Source organism: Rattus norvegicus, chromosome 1 (genome assembly GCF_036323735.1).
Source record: "Rattus norvegicus strain BN/NHsdMcwi chromosome 1, GRCr8, whole genome shotgun sequence".
Taxonomy (NCBI): domain Eukaryota; kingdom Metazoa; phylum Chordata; class Mammalia; order Rodentia; family Muridae; genus Rattus; species Rattus norvegicus.
In genome coordinates this window covers 178,002,846-178,013,375 of record NC_086019.1, presented here as the reverse complement: position 1 = coordinate 178,013,375, position 10,530 = coordinate 178,002,846, and positions in this window count along the sequence as shown.

Below are 10,530 nucleotides of genomic sequence, written 5' to 3'. Positions count from 1 at the left end.
GCCAAAACCATCCAATGGAAAAAAGATAGCATTTTCAGCAAATGGTGCTGGTTCAACTGGAGGGCAACATGTAGAAGAATGCAGATCGATCCATGCTTATCACCCTGTACAAAGCTTAAGTCCAAGTGGATCAAGGACCTCCACATCAAACCAGACACACTCAAACTAATAGAAGAAAAACTAGGGAAGCATCTGGAACACATGGGCACTGGAAAAAATTTCCTGAACAAAACACCAATGGCTTATGCTCTAAGATCAAGAATCAACAAATGGGATCTCATAAAACTGCAAAGCTTCTGTAAGGCAAAGGACACTGTGGTTAGGACAAAACGGCAACCAACAGATTGGGAAAAGATCTTTACCAATCCTATAACAGATAGAGGCCTTATATCCAAAATATACAAAGAACTCAAGAAGTTAGACCGCAGGGAAACAAATAACCCTATTAAAAAATGGGGTTCAGAGCTAAACAAAGAATTCACAGCTGAGGAATGCCGAATGGCTGAGAAACACCTAAAGAAATGTTCAACATCTTTAGTCATAAGGGAAATGCAAATCAAAACAACCCTGAGATTTCACCTCACACCAGTGAGAATGGCTAAGATCAAAAACTCAGGTGACAGCAGATGCTGGCGAGGATGTGGAGAAAGAGGAACACTCCTCCATTGTTGGTGGGATTGCAGACTGGTACAACCATTCTGGAAATCAGTCTGGAGGTTCCTCAGAAAATTGGACATTGAACTGCCTGATGATCCAGCCATACCTCTCTTGGGCATATACCCAAAAGATGCCTCAACATATAAAAGAGACACGTGCTCCACTATGTTCATCGCAGCCTTATTTATAATAGCCAGAAACTGGAAAGAACCCAGATGCCCTTCAACAGAGGAATGGATACAGAAAATGTGGTACATCTACACAATGGAATATTACTCAGCTATCAAAAACAACGAGTTTATGAAATTCGTAGGCAAATGGTTGGAACTGGAAAATATCATCCTGAGTGTGCTAACCCACTCACAGAAAGACATACATGGTATGCACTCATTGATAAGTGGCTATTAGCCCAAATGCTTGAATTACCCTAGATCCCTAGAACAAAGGAAACTCAAGACGGATGATCAAAATGTGAATGCTTCACTCCTTCTTTAAATGAGGAAAAAGAATACCCTTGGCAGGGAAGGGAGAGGCAAAGATTAAAACAGAGACTGAAGGAACACCCATTCAGAGCCTGCCCCACAGGTGGCCCATACATATACAGCCACCCAATTAGACAAGATGGATGAAGCAAAGAAGTGCAGACCGACAGGAGCCGGATGTAGATCGCTCCTGAGAGACACAGCCAGAATACAGCAAATACAGAGGCGAATGCCAGCAGCAAACCACTGAACTGAGAATAGGTCCCCCGTTGAAGGAATCAGAGAAAGAACTGGAAGAGCTTGAAGGTGCTCGAGACCCCAAAAGTACAACAATGTCAAGCAACCAGAGCTTCCAGGGACTAAGCCACTACCTAAAGACTATACATGGACTGACCCTGGACTCTGTCCCCATAGGTAGCAATGAATATCCTAGTAAGAGCACCAGTGGAAGGGGAAGCCCTGGGTCCTGCTAAGACTGAACCCCCAGTGAACTAGACTATGCGGGGAGGGTGGCAATGGGGGGAGGTTTGGGACGGGAACACCCATAAGGAAGGGGAGGGGGGAGGGTGATGTTTGTCCGGAAACCAGGAAAGGGAATAACACTTGAAATGTATATAAGAAATACTCAAGTTAATAAAAAAAAAAAAGAAAAATTTAAAAAAAAAAAAAGAAATGTTCAACATCCTTAGTCATCAGGGAAAGGCAAATCAAAACAACCCTGAGATTCCACCTCTCACCAGTCAGAATGGCTAAGATCAAAAACTCAAGTGACAACAGATGCTGGCATGGATGTGGAGAAAGAGAAACGTTCCTCCATTGTTGGTAGGATTACAAGCTGATACAACCACTCTGGAAATCAGCCTGGAGGTTCCTCAGAAAATTGGACATAGTACTACCTGAGGACCCAGCTATACCATTCCTGGGAATATACCTAAAAGATGCTCCAACAAAGATGATACAACAAAGACACATGCTCCACTATGTTCATAGCAGCCTTATTTATAATAGCCAGAAGCTGGAAAGAACTCAGATACCCTTCAACAGAGGAATGCATACAGAAAATGTGGTACATCTACATAATGGTGTACTACTGAGCTATCAAAAACAATGACTTCTAATGACAGTGTCTTTTGATTTACAAAAGCTTTTCAGTTTTATGAGGTCCCATTTGTCGAATCTTGATCTTAGAGCATGAGCCATTGTTGTTTTGTTCAGGAAATTTTCCCCAGTGCCCAGGTGTTTGAGACTCTTCCCCACTTTTTCTTCTATTAGTTTGAATGTATCTGGTTTGATTGGGAAAAGATCTTTATCAATCCTACATCTAATAGAGGGCTAATATCCAAAATAGACAAAGAAGTCAGACTCCAGAAAGCCAAATCACCCTATTAAAAAATGGGGTACAGAACTAAACAAAAAAATTCTCAGCTGAGGATTATCGAATGGCTGAGAAGTAACTAAAGAAATGTTCAACATCCTTAGTCATTAGGGAAAGGCAAATCAAAACAACCCTGAGATTCTACCTCACACCAGTCAGAATGTCTAAGATCAAAAACTCAGGTGACATCAGATGCTGGTGAGGATGTGGAGAAAGAGGAACATTCCTCTATTGTTGGTGGAATTGCAAACTGGTACAACCACTCTGGAAATCAGTCTGGAGGTTCCTCAGAAAATTGGACATTACACTACCTGAGGACCCAGCTATACCTCTCTTGGGCATATACCCAAAAGATACTCCAACATACAACAAAGACACATGCTCCACTATGTTCATAGCAGCTTTATTTATAATAGTCAGAGGCTGAAAAGAACCCAGATGCCCTTCAACAGAGGAATGGATTCAAAAAATGTGGTAAATCTATACAATGGAGTACTATTTAGCTATCAAAAACAATGACTTCATGAAATTCTTAGACAAATGGAATGAACTAGAAAATATCATCCTGAGTGAGGTTATTCAATCACAGAAAAACACACATGGTATGCACTCATTGATAAGTAGATATTAGCCAAAAAGCTCAAATTACCCAAGATGCAATCTACAGACTACAATAAGCTCAAGAAAAAGGATGAGCAAAATACAGATGCTCCCACTCCTTAAAAGGGGGAAACATATTCATAGGAGGGGATATGGAAGCAAAGTTTAGAGCAGTGACTCAAGGAATGGCCATTCATAGCCTGACACACATGTGGCCCATATATATACAGCCACCAAAACTAGAGTATATTGATGAAGCTAAAAATTGCATGCTGAAAGGGACTGGATATAGATCTCTCCTGAGAGACACATCCAGAGACATCCAATACAGAGGTCAATGCTAGCAGCAAATCACCGAACTGAGAATAGGACCCCTTTAGGTGGAATTAGAGGAAGTATTTAAAGAGTTAAAGGAGCTTGAAACCCCATAAAAACAATTCCAACCAACCAGATCTTCCAGGGACTAAACCACAACCAAAAGACTATACATGGACTGACCCAGGGCTCCAACTGCATATGTAGCAGAGAATAGCCTTACCAGTGGAATGGAAAGCCCTTGGTCCTGCCGAGGTTGGACCCCCAGTGCAGGGGAGGGCAATAAGGGGGATGTATAGGGGAAATACCCATATGGGGGATGGGGAGGGGAGGGAATGGGGACTTTTGGACAGGAAACCTGGAAGGGGAATAACCTTTGAAATGTAAGTAAAGAAATATATAATAAAAAATTAAAAATAACAATGACTTCATAAAACTCATAGGCAAATAGATGAAACTAGAAAATATCATCCTGAGTGAGGTAACCCAATTGCAAAATAACGCAGATGGTATGCACTCACTGATAAGTGGATATTGGCCCAAAAGCTCGAATTACCCAAGACACAATCCACAGACCATATCAAGCTCAAGAAGAAGGATGAACAAAGTGTGGATGCTTTAGTCCTTAGAAGGAGGAACAAAAATATTCATAGGAGGAAATATGGAGACAAAGTTTGGAGCAGAGACTGAAGGAATGACCATCCAGAGACTGCCCCACCTGGGGATCCAGCCCATATACATACAACCACCAAACCCAGACATTGGAAGAGTTAGAGAAAGGATTGGAGGAGCTGAAAGAGTTTTCAACCCTTTAAGAACAGCAATACCAACCAACCAGTGCTTCCAGGAACTAAACTACCATCCAAAAGTACACATGGACAAACCCATGTCTCCAACTGCATATGTAGCAGAGGATGGCCTTGTTGGGCACCAAAGGGAAGAGAAGCCTTTGGTTCTGTCAAGACTGCACCCCCCTATTGTAGCGCAATTATCAGGGCGGGGAGGCAGGAAGGGGTAAGGGGTAAATGGGGGAAAAGCATAACATTTGAATGTAAATTTAAAAAATCCAAAAATAAAAAAGCCTTTAATATACTAGCCCCTTCCTATAAGTCAGCATATTGTTATAATCAATGTAACCTGTCAGGAGACTTGTCTTTACTATCCAGATCTCTTTAGAGTCTTTTAAGACAGCAGAATTAACATAGGCCTGAGTGCTTTTGTGAGACTCACAGAAATGTGAGCTGCTTCTAAGTCTCCTGTTATAATAGAAAAGAACACGCCATATCAGTTGCCACAGACTATGTGCCTGAGGCCTTATTCATCTGCTTTATCTGTTACACAATGTCTAGCAAACAGCTGCCATGGAGCTACTAAATGCTTGACACTGAACCCTAAAAGTCAAAGAAGATACCCATATTAAGTATGTTTTATCTGGAGCACATAGTTCCTAACATTTAACAACCATATTGCTTTATAAATGAGTTAAAGAATAAAGTATGAAGTTCAGGGAGATGCTTATGTAGGGAGATTTAGGTGACTGGCCTCTAGTTCTCAGAGTTATTTTGAGCATTAAGCAAGCATTAATTGAGAGTGTTCACAGTGGTGGCTGACACATTTTAAAAAACCCAGTAAACCTTATCAATTATATTTTCCAAGTCATGGAACCATCAGATATGATAATGAGATGGTATTTTAGGCTAACTCCTTTAACTCCTTAGGCTAAAAGAATTGTGAAAGATATGTATTGCCCTTTAAAGTAAAAATACTTAGAATGTTTTTCTAAAGAGCATGAGGCTTCCAAAAAAAACTAAAAAGAAAATTAATGGTAAAGCTAGAAAGAAATAATTACTTATAGAAACAGACATTTATCTTAATGAGGCAAACTGGTGGTTGCCATGAACAAATCAATTCATAACTAGCTTTGCTGTTTTTACGATGATTTTATAACATTTCCAAGTTGAAATTATTGGTAAGTTCTTTTTAACAATAATAAAGTTAAACACAGTTTTGAAATACCTACTAGGCATCCCACAGAGTAATGTTTTCTGCCACCTAAATGCCCATTTCTATATAAAAATAAATTAATCAGCACTTAACAGACTAAGGCAGAATAATAACAAATTCTAATAACAAATAATATCGAATCAAAATCCTTGCTCCACAGCGTGGCCATTAATTAATTCCAGCTCTCAGGAGGCAGAGGTAGGCAGGTATCTTTACTTTCAGACCATCTTGGTCTATAGGGTAAATTACAGAACTGCTATGGCTACACAGAGAATTCCTGTCTCTCCCTACTCCCTAAAAAATTCCATCTCTAATGAATACATTCACAATGTTTTTTCTGGCATGGTCAGTGTAAAAGCCAGTACAAGAAAATTAAAAGGTATTATGTATGGTGCTAGGACACATGCATGTCTAGTCCTCATTAAGATGACTCATTAAGGCTTCATTACTCTTGTATGCTCTGACTTGAGAGGACTCAGTGTTTCTGTCCTCTGCATTAGTTTAGTGGTCAGATTTTAAATTATTTTGATAACTCTCAGGGAACTGCCAGGTCTCATAAAACTTTCTCAGTAATTGTCACAGGGAGCTATGAAATAAACCCAAAGTCTCTAAGAAGAAATCCACATTTGCTAATTTTAAGGAAGCCAAAAAAAGAATTGTTGGTCAAGATCTAAATATGATTTTTCATTAATGTGTGTACGCTGACTTTCCAGGGCCCACTCATATCAATCACACATCTCACAACTAGACTTACGTGACCTCCAAACTTGGGAAATTGCTCTACTCCTCTGTTGCCAGTACTTCTTTTATTACAGAGCTTTCAAGAACAGAATCAACAGACTGAATTTATTCCACCAGTGAGTCAGTTGCTTATTAGCACTTTTGACATCCAGATGGTCTCAGACAAAGGCAAAAAAAAAAAGGGTAACTCCCAAGTGTAGCTAGTGGAAACTCTTTTGCTGAGCGACTCTAGTCTACTGGGCTGTGTTCCAGGGCATGGGTTTCTTTCATAACAGCACTGCCATGGCCTTTTCTATAACATTTGTAAGTCAATTCACCTGAGAGGCCAAGAGTTAAACTGGCTGAACAGTCTGAACTGCAAAAGTTGGAAGTGAATCCGAATGGACCAATAGCCTGGCTCTATTTCATGAATAAACAGAGGCATTTAAGTTTGGGACCCTGTAAAGTTCAGTCAATATTAATTATAGAGGAAATCCTGCTTGTTTTTCTGTTGTAGTTGATTTTTTTAAAAACTAAAGAGTTTTTAGTGTGTTACAATGCTAAAAACACTCTTTAGAACACGAATACACAATGTTTGCAACCTCTAGGATTAAGGATTGTAACTCAGTGCTAAAATATGTTTAAAAAATGTACATGGATCTAGGTTCAATCCTTAGCATCCAAATGTTTTTAAAGTACCCTATATCATTCACGTATAAAATTTAAAATGCTATTATTTAAAAATGAAAAGGCAGGACTGGAGAGGTGGTTCAATGCTTAAAAGCACTGGCTGCTCTTCTAGAAGACCTGGGTTCAATTTACAGCAACCACATGGCAGCTCACAACTGTCTGTAACCAGACATACGTGCAAGCAAAACACCAATGTACATAAACTAAAAATAAATTATTAAAAAACAGAAAATACTAAGCTAGAATCTGATTCCCTATATTTACCTTATAATGCTTATTAAAGTAAGTTATTCCATCAAAACCCTTAAGTTCTGTATATATGGCGTAAGTTTCCTGTGGTAGTCATTGCCTAACATGGTCTAAAAACTCTAGTGCTTGCATGTCTAGGACCATCAGACAGGGTTCCACCAGTCAGGACTGCACTATCGCTTGGATGTCTAGGACCATCAGACAGGGTCCCACCAGTCAGGACTGCACTATCGCTTGGATGTCTAGGACCATCAGACAGGGTTCCACCAGTCAGGACTGCACTATCGCTTGGATGTCTAGGATCATCAGACAGGGTTCCACCAGTCAGGACTGCACTATCGCTTGGATGTCTAGGATCATCAGACAGGGTTCCACCAGTCAGGACTGCACTATCGCTTGGATGTCTAGGATCATCAGACAGGGTTCCACCAGTCAGGACTGCACTATCGCTTGGATGTCTAGGATCATCAGACAGGGTTTCCACCAGTCAGGACTGCACTATCGCTTGGATGTCTAGGATCATCAGACAGGGTCCCACCAGTCAGGACTGCACTATCCTATTTTGTTTGTTGGATTTCACAGTTTTCTCCCTTATGGTCTCATCTCCACATGCCCAAGAGAAAAAAATATTATATAAGACATTTTTAAAACACATAAATTTAATATTGTTTTGTTCAGGGTTTTACTGTTTGCTGTTTGTTGTTCTCTGTGTATTTGCCTTTGGCTGAAGCCTGAGGTGCTACAAATCTCAGAGAAGAATTAGCTCCCTTTTCTGCTATATTCTTCTAACCTTTTATGTAAAATTATGTGACAATATATTTTACCATCATAGTTTTGCTCACTTTAAATATTTCTCCCTGGTTTAAAGACACAGCTTATGCCATATTCATCTCTTTACAGGATTTCTAATATAGAGCTTAATATTAATATGCTTAATAAATATTAATTTTATTTATTAAGAAGACTTAATATTAGTTGAATTAGTTAATGAGTAATCTCCTTAAAAGCAGAAACATGCTCATATAGCAAAAATACTAGTCAGAAAATTATTATTCTAGTAACTTAAAAGTTGCTCATGTAAGATCCTGTGTTTTAAACTCAAATCCAATGAAAAGACCATATAAACTTTGAAGTCCTTCATAAAGTTGACCAAATGCCACTGTTGCTTATTACTTAGTAGACTACAGCAAATAGTTTCTCAATCTGAGAATCAACAGTCTGTAACAAACACATGCACACACACACACACACACACACACACACACACACACACACACACACACTCACACACACTCACACACAGAACCATGGAAGGAATAAGAAATAGAAGGATGTTAGCAGAAAACTGTCCTCATTTTGGAAAATTAGCTTTCTTAAATACTTGTTTCTGTGTTTCAATGTATAGCTATTCACTTATAGATTCAGGATTTGGACAATTTCATATACTATTCCCAGAAATATACACTGCCAGCTATAAAACATACAGGTTTCAATGGGTAAAGAAAAATGTGTTACATTTGAATAACTATTGAGAGACTAAAATAGCTGACGCAGTTTAAAGTGACCATTGGTAATAAGCTTCAGTAGTTCTGGAAGACGCAATAGAAAAAAAAGAGCAATTTGACAAGCTACTGTGGTTCAAATAGATGTTAGAGGTAGCCAAAGTTCAGAAATTATGTCAGTGAGGCTGAATTCCATTAAGTCAATCAGTAACTAAGGAAATAGTTAAATGAGATACAATCGCAAACTAGAAAAACAGGAAAAATTAAAGAAGTAAGAAGAATAATCATATTTCTGGATAGTCACATGTTATCAGACAGTATAATCTGATGTCTGGAAGATAAGGCAGGCATATTTCAAAAATGGAAAAGAAAGTCATGGGCTAGGGCGTGAGTAATAACATAATAAGCACTGAAATGGGCATCAGTCTGAGAAGCAGATGACGTCCTCACAGATAAAATGACCTAAAAACAGCCAGAACATAGTTCCTTTGCTGCAAGCATAACCTGACCAGTGCTGCATGACTAATAAGATACAAAGTGGGTTTCCAAGACCAGGTTGCATCAAAGCCATGTACTACTGCATACAGTGTTTTCTGCATGTACTACTTTCTGCCAGATTAAGATAATTCAAGGTACACATCAATCTGTCATTAAGCTCTTTAGCTGAAGATGACTTCTTCCTCCATCCCATTCTGCATATCCCTCTTTGCTCTGGCCTCTGCATACTCTAACATGTTACAGAACCCACCTAGAAAGAAAGGACACAGCCTCCTGCATAGCAACAGCGCCCTTTACTCTGGATCCAGACCTAACTTCAGGGAAGTTAACGGGAGAAATAGAAAAGCCACAATATTTGGAATAAACTAATTACAATTAAAGAGATATATAAAGGGCACCGCAAGCGTAAGCCAGTCATCATAGTAAACGGATGGCATGCTCATAAGAAATTATTTAAAGAGTTTAGTAAGAGATTAATTGACAAAGGTGTACACAGTTGGAGGTTTTGAAGGACCTCTTGACCCCTGTAGGCCTAGAGAGATTATTACCAAAATCCAAAAATAAATCCGTAGAATAAGTCTTCCCACATTAGTAATTCAAATTTAGTAGATTAATGAAGACCCTGACAAGACATTTAATATAAGGATAGTAATATTTTCTCCTGCCAACAGAGGTTGGAAAATATTACTATCATTATCACTCTCTGTTGTCTGCCTAGCTCCTTCCAGGGCTTCTGGCTTTCCTAGACCAGCAGAAAACAAAGGCCCAAACCTGATTAATGTTGTGTAAAATAGTCTGCCTCTGAGAGCACAGGGCAACCAGAAAATTATAAGGGCATCCCACATTAAGCTCAGCACAGACAGTAAACAAACTGAGGGTGTCAACGTCTTTGTAGAGAAGATGGTACCTTAGTTAGACACAGAAGATAAGTAGGAGATTGCCAAGTAATGAAGGAATGACGTGCCAGGCAGAGATAGCATATTCAGCAGTAGCCCACAGACATAGAACAACATGTATAGTCTGTTTACACAGACATAGAAGAACATGTATAGTCTGTTTACACAGACATAGAAGAACATGTATAGTCTGTTTGCACAAGCAATATGTAGTGGCTTGAACGCGAAATGCTCCCCACGGACTCAGTTATCTGATCACTTAGTTGTCAACGGTGGTGCTGACTGAGGTTGTGGAATCTGTGGGAGGTGGAACCTTGCTGGAGGAAGTACGTTACTGGGAGTTTATAATCTGAGAGTTTATAATCTCATTGTACTTCCTGTTTGCTTTCTCAATCCCCATGTGCCAATGAAAGTGCCCTTAGCCAGATTCTTGTTTCTTCCATTAAGCCTGCTGCTTGCTGCTGTGCCTTCCCACCATGGTGGAGTCTTACCGCTCTAGAACCACAAGCCGAAATAAACTCCTTCTTAACAAACTGTCCTAG